Here is a 19,136-nt window from a genome sequence, read left to right on the forward strand (position 1 = left end):
CCATCTTTCCAGCTACCTCCGCATTCATCTCCCGACTTGCTTCTTCTTTAGTAATATTCTGATATTCTGATCTATATGCCTTACTGAAGACAACACAAACTATATCAAGTGACTTTTGAAATAGATTCATAGGTAGGTACTAGGCTATCTGCCCGAAGGCATTTATAAGCCTAACCGGAATGTGTTGGCTTTCGCTGCCACCTTAGATTAGCTCCCTGTGCCTCTGTCCAGCAGAGCCATTGAAGTGATCCCTGGGGTAAACTTTCTGTTCCCATCCCCTCGTCAAGGTTTCTCTTGAAGAGGGTTAGCGAGGAGCTCTGCCTAATGTAGATTGGAGTCTTGTTCCAGAGCATGGGAAGTCTCTGGGACAGGAATCTATCCCTCCAGCACGTCTTATTTATTGTTGTGGTGAGGTTTAGATCCCTGGAGCATGTGGCTCGAGGGGATATGGTTTTCTTTAGGTGGAGCATGTCCATCAATTCTGGGTTGGACATGGCCTTGTATGTCAGGCAGAGATCACCTCTGAGTAGGCGGTATGCAACTGAGTACAACTGGAGTTTCTTCATTCGAGCTGCATAGGGCATCTGCTTGAGGCCAGTGATCCTCTTGGTGAGGTACTTCTGGGGTCTTTCCAGTTGTTGCATTCTGAGAACTATAATCAGTAACCATGAGACAGTAGAATAACAAATGTGAATGTTGGGTAATATATATTAAATACAAGCTTGTGGTACCCTGGAGCATTCCCCCCACTTCAAGGTACAGACATCTTAGGTTTTGAATATACAAGCAGCAGAGTGTGGGGTGCAGCAACTAACATGGAGGTGTAGGCCCCTGCAGGAATACTGGTGATGTAACATTAAATATTGAAATTCACTTCTTCTGATTAACTTGCAGTTTAATATTTTGGACAATGGTAACCTGCAGTCTGAAATCTAACATTTGTGATAGCCAAACAACTGCATCTACTATGATTTCCCTAGCTATATCTGGTATAATCCAGTCACAGATGTGAATAAAACTGAACTGGAACACCTCTTTACTAAAAGTGCATACCATTGATATATTTAGGTCACCTGTCCTCTAAGTACATCGCCTTCTTTTTCCTCAGAATTTTTTCTATCACTTTTTATCTACTGAGGTCAGATTGAGTGTTAAATAATTTACAGTTTTGTTTTCCCCTTTGTGAAAGGGCATCTCTGTAGCATTTCTTATATTCCTAGTATTTTGTGATTGGCCAGGGATCTACCGATCTACTAAACACATGTCAGAGATGCTCCCTGTACCTTAATTTCAGTATATCGAAACTAATATCGCGAAAGTGCAGTTAACCAAAACTGCACTTTATCGAGTTTTGCATTATCGAATGTGCTGTTGAGGTGGTGTGTTGTGGTTTGTGTTTGTGGTGCATTGTGGTTTGAAAGTGATATATGATGGATGATGTGTGGCTGTGTATGGAGATTCCGGTAAGTTGCTAGTGTTTAAGGGTTTTGGGTAGGGTTTTTTTTTTTTGTAGTGTTGTGGGAAGTTTTGGGAGTTGGGTGGGTTAGATTGGTGAGTGTATGTGTGTTACTGTTGAAGGTGGTGTGTTTTTTGAATGTGTAGTTTGTGTGTTTGTCATGTGTGTGTGTGTGTGTGTGATGGTGTGTGAAGTAAGTGTAGGGTGCATGACTGTAGGTTATTAGTGTCTTTCATGGTAGCGTGACCTTGAAGTTGGTATATATAAGTAGCTGGTGTGTGGGGGACACAGCCCCCCGCTTATGTATAGGTTTTATAGGTGTGTGTGTGTGTGTTTGGTGTTTTAGTATAGGTTTAGGGGTGAGGTGGTGTTTGTGATGGTGTGGTGGAGGTTATATTACAGAACTGAATGACCTTGCTGAAAATTCGATATTTTGAATTTTAGGCATACTGACATTCGGTTTTGTATTATTTCGATATAGTGGGTGTTCGGTATTGAAGTCTCGAGATACTGAAAGTCGGTCTTTCAGTATTTCGAGATTTAGAAGTAGATCTGTATATATATTTGTGTATTCATGTATTTATTCATTAGCTTATGTTCAAACAATACTCCATGAACAATTTTTGCAACAATTATCAGAGAGACAGACACCAAGAAGTTGCCTATACTGAACCATTATTTGGACCTAGAATTTCTTCTAAATAATTAATCTAATTAATTCAGTGTTAATTAAAAATGTAGGCTGCCCTAGTCAGCAACTCTAAAACATTCAGCTGACTAATAAACTGAACACGACACCAACAGGTCAGAGCACAGGGTCACTTACACCATGATGAGAGAGTCACTATACAGTTAAAAACCACATAACAATAATTAATGTAAAGGTCATCATCTTTGGACTGTCAACCAGTGTAGCTTACAAAGAAGAGCTCTAATAGTTTGAGCTAGAATAACGTTCAGTGTTGTTAATTTTTTGCGTACTATACCAATAGATTCCATGCGAAACAATCTTGCTAATCTCCGTCTCTCAGTTCAGTAACCTCGGTGCTGTTGTTTTCAATTTCAGAGCCCCTTAATTTTCAGTTCTTGATGGAAAGCAATCAGACAAAAGACCACTTTAGTTGGTAATGGGGTGGTAGTACTTTTCATGTAAACATTTGGTGTCAGAGATGGCAATACCTGAATAGTTCTGCCAGTGATATGTAACCCGTTTGCTTTTTTGACTGAGACACAAGGATGCTGAGTGTGCTTACAGAGAAACATAAACCTAGACAGAAGAAAAGGAGAAAACGTGTTCTGGTCCATTGACAGAAAATACTGGAACACAGGTAATGTCACACAGGTAATGTCATGTATTTTACTGAACCATGACTTCTTTACCTAGATGTAATGAGTTATTGGTGGTAGATGCAGTACTTTACTGCCAACTTCTGCTTAGTTAGCAGAGCAGGATATACTACGCCTTTCTACTTGCTAAAAGAGACATTTAAAATAGTGTGACAGACTGAATATCTTAGTGTGCAGCTATAATGCTTAGATCTATGGCATAAATCAGTGTTAGAGAAAAAGGGACAGTGTGTGTGTGTGTGTGTGTGTGTGTGTGTGTGTGTGTGTGTGTGTGTGTGTGTGTGTGCGTGTCTATGTGTGTGTGTGTGTGTGTGTGTGTGTGTGTGTGTGTGTGTGTGTGTGTGTGTGTGTGTGTGTGTGTGTGTGTGTGTAGCACAAAGTTCATGGTCTTCCATAAAAGCAATGGTCATTCTTTAATGATACACTAAAACCAGTATTCATGCTAGGGAGAAAAAAACACTCAACATTAGCTGAAGTCCTATACATGGCAGGACACAAGAGAGAAAAATAACAACAAATGGAGATTAGTTTAAACTAAGAAAAGTACTGGTGATTTGAAATAATAATGCCTGAGTGTCCAAAAAGAACATTGAAACACACACACACACACACACACACACACACACACACACACACACACACACACACACACACACACACACACACACACACACACACACACACACACACACACACACACATGGTTTGCCTCTCTTTCTGTTTCTCCCTCCTCTCTTTCTCTCTCATTCATTTGTGTCATACAGACTATGTTTTCATAGTTTCATAGGTAGGTACTTGGCCATCGGCCCAAGGGCCTACGTAAGCCTAGCCAGCAAGGTACCATAGCATACACCACCCAAGAAAGTTATTTTCCTGTGCCACTGTCCAGCAGAGACACAGAAGTGATCCCGGGGTGTATTTCCTATTTCCCATCCACTCATCAAGATTTTTCTTGAAGAGTGCTAATGAAGAACTTTGCTTGACATAGATGGGTAGCTTGTTCCAGAGTATAGGAAGTCTCTGGGACAGGAATCCATCCCTCCAGCATGTCCTGTTTATTGTGGTGACAAGGTTTAGATCCCTAGACCGTGTAGCTTGGAGGGATTGGGATTTCTTTAGGTGTAGCATGTCCAACAGCTCTGGGTTTGACAGCTTTATATGTTAGGCAGAGATCACCTCGGAGTAGGCAATATGCTACGGAGTAAAGCTGGAGTTTTTTGAGGTGGTCAGTGTAAGGCATTTGTTTGAGGCCAGTAATCCTCTTTGTGAGGTACTTCTGTGGCCTTTCCAGCTGCTGCAGATGTCTTGTGAGGTACATTCTAAAAGGGGCATTGTATTCTATAATGGGTCTAATGAGTGATGAGTAGAGGGGAACAATGACCTCTTTTTTTCCTGGATGAGAACCCTTTTATGATGAGGTGTGCCACATAGAAAGACTTCCTGACTACTGTGGCGATGTGACTATCAAAGGAGAGACTATTGTCCACCTGGGTCCCAAGGTCTCATCACGCATTTGGTGTTAAGTAGATTGCTGCCTATGTGGTAGTTCATGGGTACAGAGTTTTTACCAAAGGGGAGGACACTGCACTTTTTGGCATTGAGCTTGAGGCCATGGCTCTGACACCTGGCATCTGTCTCAGCGAGGCCCTTCTGTAGGATGTCCACATCATTTGTATTTTCTTTTCTCACACAGGTAGTTTTAAAAGCTCCCTATTGAAATGTCCCAAAAAACAAAAAAAGTCCAAAAACATAGGAAAAGAGTGACAGGGGTGGGGGGGCAAGTCCCTCCTGCAAGCCACCCACATCCCCTGGACATACATATATATATATATATATATATATATATATATATATATATATATATATACCAACTCCAAGATTGCCATACCTTGGAGAAAAGGGAATATTCTGAGATATGTCATCTCGGACATAGTATATGTAAGTCCGAGCGAATAGTGGTCTGAATAAAAAACATGATTAAGGAAAGAAACTCAGTCTTAGTCATCAACTTTGCTTTTCCCCACATTCTTTAAACATACCCTAACTGACTCAAACTGCCTTGTATAGCTAAATTAAGGTGGGGGGTTTGGGATTGCTAACCATCCAGAATCCATGGGGTTATAGATGCTTTGAGATGCATTTTAGAGCTTTTTTCCAATGTGTTGGTCCAATGATGACCTGAACAAATATTATGCACACTGAAAAGAAATGCAATCATACTTTTTTTTTTACTTCAAGGAAAAAATAAGATATGTAAAGTTTTCATACTTAAAGCTTACCAAACACCAGTTCACAATAAACTAGGAAGGCATAAGCTTATGAGGCTATATATATAGCCTGTCTAGGTATAGTACCTCCCCCCACCCTTCACCTCAAAATAATTAGTCATGTTCTGTCTGTCCTCCTCTGATGTTAAATTGGGATTAAAATGAAGGCACAAATGCTGCTGACATATGTATATACAGCATCCCTTCTTCAAAAAGTAGCCTTCAGACTGGAATACAACTGAAATATCAAATAGAACATAACATATTTGCTGTCAGACATATATAAACAATATGCTTATTTACTCCCCCTAATAACAGCATCCTGTATATGCATTAGATGTTTGTCTGTGAGGAAAATAAAAAAAAATAATTATAATAATGTTTTCAACTCTTTACTTCTAGAGATACTACAGTGCTCCTGTACAAGATTTTGTGACTTTTTGTTAACCCTCCTGAAGTTTGTGAGGAAAGTTAAAGAAATAATAACCACACTGTCCCTGGCTCAACACAAAATATAGCGACCTCTGAGGTTTTTGAGAAATGTTAAATAATTAATGACAATGTTACTAGCCTCCTCCCATATGTACAGCGACTTTCTGTGTACACCCATGTGCTTGAGTGGTTTTAGACAAGGTAGGTTCAGGGCAGAGGTGATTACTAAGCCCATTTCAAATCCACTTATGCAGCCTTGGTGTATGGGTTCTTCCAGCCTCCAGATGTTCTAAAGGTCTGGGTATTCTGTGATTCATTTATCCCTTCATTTTTGAGAAAGGTCTGTTAAGCACAGCAAATGACATCAGGGTCAGTTACTTTCATCCAAACAACTCCCAAGAAGCAGTTATAGCTACTTGTATGTACAATTCAGATATCTGATTGCTATCAAAGAGGATGACAGTGTAATGTATTTCATTTTTGTTCTAAACAAATAATTGCCACACATTAAAATATTGCATGTTGCTTCACATAATCACATTGGTCCTGCAAAGGCAAAATAATAAGAAAGCAGCTAGTCATTTTCATCAACAGAAAACAGGCACATCAGTTTTGTCTACTCTGTGTGTGCATATCAGATGTCCATTTAGGTAGTTCATCTTACTTCTCACAAAAGCACACTGGTCGTTCAAAGTCAGTCTGTCCGTGCATATCAGATGTCCATTTAGGTAGTTCATCTTACTTCTCACAAAAGCACACTGGTCGTTCAAAGTCAGTCTGTCCGTGCATATCAGATGTCCATTTAGGTAGTTCATCTTACTTCTCACAAAAGCACACTGGTCGTTCAAAGTCAGTCTGTCCGTGCATATCAGATGTCCATTTAGGTAGTTCATCTTACTTCTCACAAAAGCACACTGGTCGTTCAAAGTCAGTCTGTCCGTGCATATCAGATGTCCATTTAGGTAGTTCATCTTACTTCTCACAAAAGCACACTGGTCGTTCAAAGTCAGTCTGTCCGTGCATATCAGATGTCCATTTAGGTAGTTCATCTTACTTCTTACAAAAGCACACTGGTCATTCAAAGTCAGATAGTGACTGTTTGAGGAAAGACAAGAAAGTCCTTTACTTTCATTCAACCAACCAACCACACATAGCAGTTATAGCCACAATGTCTGATGGCTACATAATATTATTTCACCTCCACAGTCCACACAAATAATTTGTCATGCATTAAAGTATTCCACTCCAAGCTGTTCTACACACATGACAAGCACAGAAAAATACTGCCAAAAATAGCTGGCTTATTACAGCTAGACTTAATGTGAAAACAGTAATAACACATGTCACTGCACCATTCCCCTCATCCAACTGTCCACACAAATCACAAAGCCAGAAATATTACCCAAAATATCTGGCTGATCACCATCAGCATCATTGTAAAAACAGCAGCAATACTTATCTCACCTCACCACCCATTCATTCCAACTGCTCATGCAAATCATAAAACCAGAAATGTTGCCCAAATATCTGGTTCATCACTGCCAGGATTATTGCAAAAGCAGGAGTAACACATGTCCTTCCTTATCACTGTTGGAATATACTGCCAAGGACAGGTGAATATGTGGCCAGCATACCAAAGCCTTTACATATTCTGGGCAGTATACATCAGACATATGTCCTGTAGGCAAGCATAAGGTATATATGTGATATATGAGCACCTAACCATCAGAACCTCTTTGCTGACAGTGTAAATGCTATGTTTGAATTCAGTTTGCAAGCTGTTCACCCAGTTGGTTCCACCACCGAGTCTTCAACAGCTAAGTCCCCCACTGGGTCCCTTCCTTTCTTTTTTCTACCTATTATGTTAAGGTTATATGTGATCCGAGAAAGGAAAATGTGATTGGGGAGGAGTTAGATTCCCCATAAAAATAGACATGAGCAGTGCTACCCACCACCATATGCAGTATGAGATTTAGCCAGCATTTGTCCCTAAGACACTCTGCAGCCATTTGATGTCTCTTTACATTTACATGGAGAACTAATGACTGAAGCTTTTGGCTCAGGGTACCATGGCTGGATCCACCCTCCCTGACACTTAAAAAGAAAGCCAAGTAGGTACAATCTGATCCTGCTGCTGTCCAGCCTCCTCCAGATGTCTCCTTTGGGTTGAACAAGGAACCTGAGGACTTTTCAGTGGCAGGATCATCTCCCTCTGCCAAGACCCAGTTGGATGCTGACACAGTGCTGTCTACCCACACTTCCACTGAGGCTGTGACTAAATCTGGTGCAGATGTGTAGAGAGAACCATGGCTGATTATTTTTTTGGGGGGGCTAGGGGGATTTCCCAAATACTTATTAGGGAGGAGATGCCTGGTATCCTCACTGAATCGAGGCAGGGTCTGAACCTAGGTTTGTTAAGGCTGATGGCCCTTTAAAAAGAAGCAGAAGACCAAGCATGTGGCTCCTGTGGCTAAGGATCCTCACAAAGAGTGGCAGGAGTTTACTTATGGCTATACAGTCCCCTCAAGGATTATCTGGTCCTACTCTTGTTCCGTGGTCGTCTTGTCCTTCCAAACATCCTAGGGAGGTTTGATTCCTCTGATGAGCAATTAGACTGTGGTGAGGAGTAATTGGTGTACTCTCACATCCACTCTCCCCTTGCCCTGGAGTCTGTGGAAGCAGATTTACTTTCTCCTGACTCTCTTAAGCTGAAATTGTCTACTAGGGATATGGTGGTTCACATGCACATTAAGTGGGACTGCTCCCAAATTTCTGATGTTCAAAAAAGATAGTATGAACTTTTGCAGATAGATTCTCTTCAGCCTTCTGCAGTCTGTTCAGTGCAGGCTGCCCTCCTGGATGCTCTCTCTGCAACTTCTCAGGCGCATGATTCTCAACCTCCTGCACCTAAGAAATCGAACATGTTATATAAAGTTCTTGAAGTTCAACAGCTTTTATATAAAAGCCCTTCCTCCAATCTTGCTGTTATTTCTGTAGGCACTGATAAACTTTCCAAGTTGCTGACTTCATCTAAGATTTTATCTACTGATATGGACAGCTGTGCTATGGACAGGTATGGTAAAAAGTATAGCCTCCAGAACTATTAATTACCAGATCCATATGACTAGGTATGTCCTGGATCTTCTCTCCCTACATGGGGGTATTCTGGATGATTTGCCTGATACAGAGGGTAAGATTTCTGCCATTTCCCTTTTGAGGTCTGCTTCTCAGATGGCTCTTCATTCTATTAAATGTAGGTATGATGTCCCTGATGCCTTTTGTAGGGAAGCTGTATCTGGATCTGTTAGGAGGTATTTTTGGTTATGCTTCCAGCTTCTGCCTTAAGACATCAAAGCCAACTTATTGGATTCTCCCTTAGACAACCTGAATCTCTTTGGCACTTCTGTGTCTGAATTATTTAAGACCCTTCAGGATAAGGGTAAAGTGTTGCAGTACTTGAAACAAATGTTTGTCTCTCCTGTTCCAAAGTTTCAAATAAATTATCCTTTTAAGCCTTCTTTTACTCATATGCATTCTAAACTGCCTTCTAGGTTCATAGGTTCATAGACAGGTGATATAGAAAGATATAGATGTGAAATGTTTTGATATTGTTGAAAGGAAAATCAACAAACTTAAGAGAGATGTAGGAGAATATCAGAATAGTATAAGTTACCCCAAACCACCTCCTATTAAACATAATAATAATAATGATTATAATTATTATGATGACAGATTATTAGGAAATAAAGCAGCTAGCAACCAAAAGTGGACGGATGCAGATTATGACAATGAATTCCCACCCCTAGATAGGGAAACGCTAAATGGAAACAGAAAACAGAATAGGTTTCAAAATTTTCAAAAAAGGGGGGGAGAAGGGGGAGAGGGAGGTATTAAATCCTTTGCACCCAACCCCTGCTTTAAATTTAACACCATGTGACATATATAACAGTGGTATTAAATATACTTATAACAACTTTTCTATCTACAACTTTAGTAATATTGTGCTTAAAAAACAACACTTTCACTTACTAAGTAAGGGTTTCAAGTTTATTCCCTCTGGGAAAGGAGAGATAGTAAATACTATTATAGACCTGAAATTGTTCCTCAGGAAAATTAATTTAGAAATCTTACTTTCCCAAAATATTAATGTGAATTCACTTCCTCAGGACTCGTCCCTAATCCGTAGGAGTATTTACAACCCCCCTCTACACCCACAAATCAGAAATTTTGAAATTATATTGGAAAAAGAAATTAGACAAACTTATGATCAAAATATAATTGAATTTAATCTTTCTAAACAAGAAAATGAAGTACTAAAAGAACTTAGAAAGAACAAAGAAGTAAGAATCATGAAACCTGATAAGGGGGGTGGAGTTGTAATTATGGATAACATAATATACGAAGGTAAAATGAACGACATGCTTAATGACACAGCTAGATATACAGTTGTTTCACTGAATGAAATAAATGTAGCATATTACAAGATAGATGGCTTACTATATGACATGTTGACCGAAGGAATAATGGACAGAAAAACATTTGATTTTTTAAAGGTGACTAAACCAAAAATGCCCATTATTTTCGGAATACCTAAAATCCACAAAAATATGGAAGACCCACCACTGAGACCTATTGTCTCAGCAGATGGGTCTAAGACGCTACCATTAGCAAAATTTGTGGACAAAAAGGTGAAGCATATATGTAGTGAAAATAAAAATATATTAAAAGATTCTTGGGATCTATTAAAATGTATAACCCCAGATTTAGCCCAAGACAACTTGATTTTTATTACCATAGATGTGATTGACCTCTTTTCATGTATTCCACATAAAGAAGGTTTAATCATGTTCGAGGATATGATTTACAAGGACAGGAAATTAACACATTTAGAAAAAGCTATGGTATTAAGTTTAGTTGATATGGTTTTGAAATATAACTTCCTAATATTTAGTGGAGAGTACTATCAACAAGCACAAGGCATATCAATGGGGGCAGCATATGCCCCCACATATGCAAATATTGTTTTAGCAAAATGGGAGGAAGATTTTATACTAGATTCAAAATACAAAGAATGTTGGTCCTTGTACCGTCGTTTTTTAGACGACATAGTTATCTTTTGGACCGACAGTATGGAGAAATTTGAAGAATTCTTTGATTATTTAAACAACACTACAAATTTCCTGAAATTTACTTATAATACATCAACAGAGAGATTACAGTATTTGGATGTAGAAATATATAAAATTGAAAATGATTTCGAAACAAAAATTTATAGAAAGGATACGTTTTGTAACTCTTTTCTGCACTTTACTAGCGCACACCCCTCACATTGTAAAAAGAAGATTGTCAAGGGGCAATTTGTGAGGGGTAGTAGAATGACTAGTTCTAGTGAAGATTTTGGGCAAGAATGCGATCTGCTTGAAAGAATGTTTGATGAGAAAGGGTATCCTAAGGAATTTGTCAGGAAGATTAGAATGGAGGTGGAAATGGGTAGAACTACCAGATTTAAACCCATTAAAGGTGACGGAATAGACACTAATTTTGATAATAATTCACCTAACTATACTGAGGCCAAAGATAATTATGAGCAAGCCCTAATTATGGAATATAACACTTCTAACACCAGAATTAGTGAAATATTTAGAAATGAATGGAGTAAATTTTCTGCATTTACTGATATAGTAAACATGAATAAACTAGTTCCAAAAGTTGTATATAAAAATTTGTGGAATATGAAAAGAATTTTAGAATCACAATCTAAATTTGATAACAACGATCAGGTGAGGGTAACAATTGGTGGGCAAAAAAGGAAAGGAAGTTATAAATGCGGTCGATGCAACCAATGTGAATATATGATGAACATCAGTGAAGTTAACATTCCTAGTAGGGGTAAAATCATTAGGAGTAGTGGCTATCATAATTGCGAGACAAAGGGGGTGGTATATCTAGCTGTGTGTAGAAAATGTAGTTCATTTTACATAGGAAAAACGGAATGAGTCCTGAGGAAAAGAATTTATGAACACACTTATGATATTTTGAAAGCTAAAGAAACTAACGCATTATATAAACATACTAAAGAATGTGAAGGGGGAAGATTTGAATTTTTTGTAGTTGAACAGGTCAAAAAAGAAGTAAGAGGTGGTTTATGGGAAGAATGGTTGGGCTATAAGGAGATATGGTGGCAAATCAAATTAGATGCCACAAGATTACCAGGATTACATAGGTATTCTTTGTCATTTGTGATGGTACCACTCAGAGCAGATGGGCCCTTTAGGGGGGTGAGTGCTCGCTGAACCTATCTGCCAGGATGTTAGCAATATCAGTTGGTTCTGTATATTTTGTGTCATTGTGATGTACACTCAGAGCAGATCTGAGTGTTGCCATTGAGATACTTGACATAGCTATAGAATACTTTTGGTTGTCTTTAGAATCAGTGGCAATTTTGTTTTCATAACTAGCTTTGGAGGATTTTATGAGGGATCTCAGCTTCTTACTGAGGCTGACCAGGGAGTTCCTCCAATCGTGGGATTATACTCTTTTTTGCAACAGTTTCTTTCTTCTGTTGTAGAGTTTGTTTATGGCAGAAGACCACCAGATTGGCTTCGTTTTTTTAGAGGATAGCATCTTGGTTCTGTTAGGGATAGCATGATCCATGCACTCGTGTAAGTGCTTATAAAGTGTATTTGTGTAGGATTCAGCAGTCATACCTCTATTGTCCGTCTGCATGGGTGTCATGAAGTTTGCCACTTCTGTCTTAAGAAGTGTGAAGTTGGCTTTGGAGAATTTTTTTATGGTTGTTTTCCTAATGGGGGTGGGAGCAGGATGCGGATGTCTAGGGTGATTAGCTTGTGTTCAGATCTGACCAACGAGGAGCTGACCTCTGGTGTGGAACACCAGTTGCCCATGTTGGTGATGACCAGGTCTAGGATATTGCTGCCCCTGGTCGGGGTGTGGATATGTTGATCCAAGGCATTGGAATTCCAGAAAACGTTGAGCAAAAGAGTTGGTACACAAGTAGTTTTACCACGAAGATACACTAAGTCACTGTTCATCCAAAAGTAGCCAAAAACATGGTAGTCACAAACAAACAATTTTAATGAAGCTTTCGGGTCTACACCCTTCATCAGCACATAAAATCACCTTACATAAGTTGCATTTAAATAGAGGAAGCACTGAAAAACACATGATCAAGCCAGCCAACCAGATACAAACCAAAATTAATTATGCAAATAATTTAAAATGCATCACACCCAAAACTCTTAAAGAAGTTTTACTTATATTAATAAAAAACAATTTTATATAGATTAAATATAGTTACATATAGATAAATCATTCATATCAAATAAGAACTTTTTTTAAAAAACTTTTTTTAAAAACTTTTTAAAAACTTTTTAAAAAGGTAGCAGCTCAAAGTTAGCATTATAAATTTTCCCTCTGACGCTTAATCAAAACTGGTTTGAGACTTACTGCTTCATTCAAGCCAGGCCATTTATCAGCCTGTAAACATACTATCCACTCATATTCCTTCAATAACAAAAGATTTTCCAAGTCACCACCCCTAATACCCATTCGTACAGTGCATATGCATCTGAATTTAAAAGCATGAGTTTGAAATTCATGTAAATGTCTGAATAAACCATTTGTCTCAATCTTCCTGCCTTTATTTCGACCTACGCTCATTATTTCATCTTTTAAGCTTCCTGATGTTTTCCCTACATAAAATGCGCTACATGAAACACAGGTGTAGCTAAATAAACTAACTTAAAGTACTACAATCTGCTTTGCAAGTAAACTTAAACATTCACCTGTTGTAGGATGTCGGAGTTATTATTATTACTATCATTAATATCAGAGCAACAGACACAAATTATAGCACTTGAAAGTGCCCACTTTAGTACATAAAGGAGCAGATTCAGTTTGAAAATCCTTATAACATAATATTTACTTAAACGTCTGACCATTCCTAAAGGCAAACCTTGGTACTGGACCTAAATGTCCTTTTAAATCTGGTTATATTATTAAAATTATCCAGTTCTTTTGAATTATTTTACAAACATCATTTGTATTGGCATTATAGGTGGTAGTAAACCTGATGACAGGCTTGCTTACTACCTTATCAGCTTCATTCCCTAATATATACCCTGAGTGAGTCAAAGACACGGGATTAAAAACTGGTGATGTCTCAACCAGATTTAAATGCACTGTACGAATGGGTATTAGGGGTGGTGACTTGGAAAATCTTTTGTTATTGAAGGAATATGAGTGGATAGCACGTTTACAGTCTGATAAATGGCCTGGCTTGAATGGAGCAGTAAGTCTCAAACCAGTTTTGATTAAGCGTCAGAGGGAGAATTTATGATGCTAACTTTGAGCTGCTACCTTTTTAAAAAAGTTTTAAAAGTTTTAAGAAAAGTTTTTAAAAAGTTCTTATTTGATATGAATGATTTATCTTATATGTAACTATATTTAATCTATATAAAATTGTTTTATTAATATAAGTAAGACTTTTTAAGAGTTTGGGTGTGATGCATTTTAAATTATTTGCATAATTAATTTTGTATCTGGTTGGTTGGCTTGACTATGTGTTTTTCAATACTTCCTCTATTTAAATGCAACTTATGGGCAGATTTTATAAAGTTGATGAAGGGTGTAGGACCAAAGCTTCATTAAAATTGTTTGTTTGTGACTACCGTGTTTTTGGCCACACAAGCTTCCCAGGCAATGTGGGCAGTTGAAATCACCCATTACTAGCGTGTTGGGTTGTACCTTAATATTTTCCAGTGTATCAAGAAAAGAGGAGTGGGAATCCTGGGGCATGGTAGGGGGGGTCTGTAGCAAGGTACAATCTGGATTGTGGTTTTGCTCAGAGTTAGTTGAACTTGGATAATCTAGGATGCATTATGTTGAGCAACTATCTTGGAGGTGTGGATATCCTTAATGAATATGGACACGCATCCACCTTTAGTGTTTTGGTCAGGGTTTGGTGGCCAAAAGGTGTGGTATGAATTATAGCCAGGTAATGCAGGGGTGCTCTCTGGAGCTTTGAACCAGGTCTCTGTCACTGCACAGATGTTGATGTTCTCCATTTTAAGGAGTGCCTCGAGTGAGTACATTTTGAGGTTTAGACTTCTAGCATTAAGTAGCATTACCCTCAGATTTTGCTTGCTTGTACCTGTTACGGTGGTGAATTTGTCATTTGAACCTTGCCTAAAAAAGGCACTATAGGGGTGATAAGAGCCTTTGCCAGTATCTGGAATCCCCTGGGAGACAGGTGCAGGCCATCTCTGGCAAAGCAGTGTGGTCTGTCGATCATGTCATCCCAGGCAGACAAATACTGGATTCCCTTAGAATGACACCAGAAGCTTAGCCACTTGTTGAAGTCAGTCATTTTGTCCTTGTACTGTGGTATCATTCTGGGTGATGGCAGGATGCTACTCAGGGTTAGGGTCATACCTGCCTGGGCTACAAGATTAGAGAGCTCCTCCATGTCTCTTCTCATGTAGTCCAGGGAGGTACATATCAGGTCATTCACACCAACATGGACAATGACAGAGTCATATTTGTACTTGTTGTGGAGTGACCTGAGTGCATGCATTATGTGGTGGATCCTGGCACCTGACAGGCAGCTGACAGTAACTTTTTCCTTGTTTAGCCTGGTGAGAGGAACATCAGTGTGCCTGACTATAGAGTCACCTATGACTAGAGTGTTGGGTACGTTATGCCTTATGGGCTGTAGTTGAGTGGCACACTGAGTATGTGGGCTATGTGTCATTTGGGTTGTGTTGGGGGTGGAGGTTGCTTGCATTTCTGCTTTGGATGTCTCGTTGTTTGGGCAGATTTTTACTGAGATCCTCCACAAATGTAGGTGTGTGTTTTGTGCTTCTGTGTGTATGTTTTAGTGGTGTAGGTTTTGAGGGACTAAGTGATGAGTGTGGTGCGGTGCAAGTGTTTACCTTCTCATCTTGACTGTCTAGTTCAGTCTTTGGTGAAGAGAGCTTTGCTTCCAGTTTGGCTATATAAGTGCATCTCTCACAGGTCATAGTTTTAGGTGGTAGGAGGAGAGGGTTGTCTGTGTACATGAGGCAATTGCTGCATTGTCCCAAGATGCCCAGATTCATAAGGTAGACAGGAGAAAACACAGGGAGCTGACCTTTAGACATGCCTGGATATGTGCTTATTTATTAAGTACTAAAAACTGTTTTCCTCTAGACATGTGAGGGGCAAGAGGGCTTCTAGAAGAGTTTTTCCAGACCACCTTCTCAGGTGCTAAGAGGCAAAAGCCTTCTTTCCCTGACAAATCTGCTTCTATTTGACATTCAAGCAATCCTTTCCTCTGTCTCTCAAGTTGACTATTTTCCTGTTTCACAACAGATTATCACAGAGGTTTTGGTACTTTCTATTATCATAAATTAGTTATTTTATGGTTTGGTGTTTTGGACTCCCTTCCTCCATTCTTAGGCCGTTCTCAGCCTCCTTCTTGTCAGTTAACTCATTTTCCTTTGGTTCTGTGGGATCTGATGGTTCAGCGAAACATCCAGCCTGTTCCACTGTCTCCAGAGGGAACAGGGTTTTATTCTATGATGCTTCTGGTTCCCAGAAAGGAGGGGTAGTGGCAGCCCATTCAAGACCTTTTTTGCTCAACTCCTTTCTCAAGGTTCTTTCTTCCACAATATTGTCCCTTCAGACACTTTTCCTTCTGTTGTTTCCTCAAGCTTTTCTGGTATCCCTTGGTTTGAAGGGGCTTACTTCCACATTCCTATTCACCCTCTCTTCAGGAAATGTTTATGTTTCTCTGTTTCTTCCTCTCATTATCAGTTTTCTGCTTTGTCTTTTGGTCTTTATACAGCTCAGATGGTCTTTACCAAATGTCTGGCCCCTGTGGTAACCTTCTGCAGACTTTAGGGAATTCAAATATTCCCTTATTTGGACAACCTTTTGATTCAAGCCCCCTCTCAGCAGCTCCTGCTTCAAGATCTACATATCCATATGCCTTCTGTACAGGGGGCAGAGTCCCATGTTGTCAGGTCCCATGGATGCTGTGTTCTTGGCTTTGGAGAGTGAGGTTTTTACCTGTGCAGCCGTGATTACAGGAACTTTGCATTCTTATGGTATAAAGATGGACCCTTTAGGGGGTGAGTGCTCACTGAACCTATTTGCCAGGATGTTAGCAATATCAGTTGGTTCTGTATATTTAGTGTCATTGTGATGTACACTCAGAGAAGATCTGAGTGTTGCCATTGAGATACCTGACATAGCTATAGAATGCTTTTGGTTGTCTTTAGAATCAGTGGCAATTTTGTTTTCATAACTAGCTTTGGAGGATTTTATGAGGGATCTCAGCTTCTTACTGAGGCTGACCAGGGAGTTCCTCCAATCGTGGGATTATACTCTTTTTTGCAACAGTTTCTTTCTTCTGTTGTAGAGTTTGTTTATGGCAGAAGACCACCAGATTGGCTTCCTTTTTTTGGAGGATAGCATCTTGGTTCTGTTAGGGATAGCATGATCCATGCACTCGTGTAAGTGCTTATAAAGTGCATTTGTGTAGGATTCAGCAGTCGTACCTCTATTGTCCATCTGCATGGGTATCATGAAGTTTGCCACTTCTGTCTTAAGAAGTGTGAAGTTGGCTTTGGAGAAATTTTTTATGGTTGTTTTCCTAATGGGGGTGGGAGCAGGATGTGGATGTCTAGGGTGATTAGCTTGTGGTCAGATCTAACCAACGAGGAGCTGACCTCTGGTGTGGAACACCAGTTGCCCATGTTGGTGATGACCAGGTCTAGGATATTGCTGCCCCTGGTCGGGGTGTGGATATGTTGATCCAAGGCATTGGAATTCCAGAAAACGTTGAGCAAAAGAGTTGGTACACAAGTAGTTTTCCCAGGTAATGGTGGGGTAGTTGAAATCACCCATTATTAGGGTGTTGGGTTGTACCTTAATATTTTCCAGTGTATCAAGAAAAGAGGAGTGGGAATCCTGGGGCATGGTAGGGGGGGTCTGTAGCAAGCTGCAATCTGGATTGTGGTTTTGCTCAGAGTTAGTTGAACTTGGATAATCTAGGATGCATTATGCTGAGCAACTAGCTTGGAGGTGTGGATATCCTTAATGAATATGGACACGCATCCACCTTTAGTGTTTCAGTCAGGGTTTGGTGGCCAAAAGGTGTGGTATGAATTATAGCCAGGTAATGCAGGGGTGCTCTCTGGAGCTTTGAACCAGGTCTCTGTCACTGCACAGATGTTGATGTTCTCCATTTTAAGGAGTGCCTCGAGTGAGTGCATTTTGAGGTTTAGACTTCTAGCATTAAATAGCATTACCCTCAGATTTTGCTTGCTTGTACCTGTTACGGTGGTGAATTTGTCATTTGAACCTTGCCTAAAAAAGGCACTATAGGGGTGATAAGAGCCTTTGCCAGTATCTGGAATCCCCTGGGAGACAGGTGCAGGCCATCTCTGGCAAAGCAGTGTGGTCTGTCGATCATGTCATCCCAGGCAGACAAATACTGGATTCCCTTAGAATGACACCAGAAGCTTAGCAACTTGTTGAAGTCAATCATTTTGTCCTTGTACTGTGGTATCATTCTGGGTGATGGCAGGATGCTACTCAGGGTTAGGGTCATACCTGCCTGGGCTACAAGATTAGAGAGCTCCTCCATGTCTCTTTTCATGTAGTCCAGGGAGGTACGGCTCAGGTCATTCACATCAACATGGACAATGATAGTGTCATATTTGTACTTTTTGTGGAGTGACCTGAGTGAGTGCATTATGTGGTGGATCCTGGCACCTGACAGTAACTTTCTCCTTTTTTAGCCTGGTGAGTGGAACATCAGTGTGCCTGACTATAGAGTCACCTATGACTAGAGTGTTGGGTACGTTATGCCTTATGGGCTGTAGTTGAATGGCACACTGAGTATGTGGGCTATGTGTCATTTGGGTTGTGTTGGGGGTGGAGGTTGCTTGCATTTTTGCTTTGGATGTCTCGTTGTTTGGGCAGATTTTTACTGAGATCCTCCACAAATGTAGGTGTGTGTTTTGTGCTTCTGTGTGTATGTTTTAGTGGTGTAGGTTTTGAGGGACTAAGTGATGAGTGTGGTGCGGTGCAAGTGTTTACCTTCTCATCTTGACTGTCTAGTTCAGTCTTCGGTGAAGAGAGTTTTGCTTCCAGTTTATTTATATAAGTGCATCTCTCACAGGTCATAGTTTTAGGTGGTAGGAGGAGAGGGTTGTCTGTGTACATGAGGGAATTGCTGCATTGTCCCAAGATGCCCAGATTTATAAGGTAGACAGGAGAAAACACCGGGAGCTGACCTTTAGACATGCCTGGATAGGTGCTTATTTATTAAGTACTAAAAACTGTTTTCCTCTAGACAAGTGAGGGGCAAGAGGGCTTCTAGAAGAGTTTTTCCAGACCACCTTCTCAGGTGCTAAGAGTCAAAAGCCTTCTTTCCCTGACAAATCTGCTTCTATTTGACATTCAAGCAATCCTTTCCTCTGTCTCTCAAGTTGACTCTTTCTTTTCCTGTTTCACAACAGATTATCACAGAGGTTTTGGTACTTTCTATTATCACAAGCCTTGAAAATGGTTTGAAACAGGTAAACAAAAAACTTCCCAAACAGTGTCTTCCAACACCACGTGAA

Source organism: Protopterus annectens, chromosome 10.part0, assembly GCF_019279795.1.
Source record: "Protopterus annectens isolate FY-2018-M chromosome 10.part0, PAN1.0, whole genome shotgun sequence".
In the NCBI taxonomy this organism is placed as follows: Eukaryota; Metazoa; Chordata; order Ceratodontiformes; family Protopteridae; genus Protopterus; species Protopterus annectens.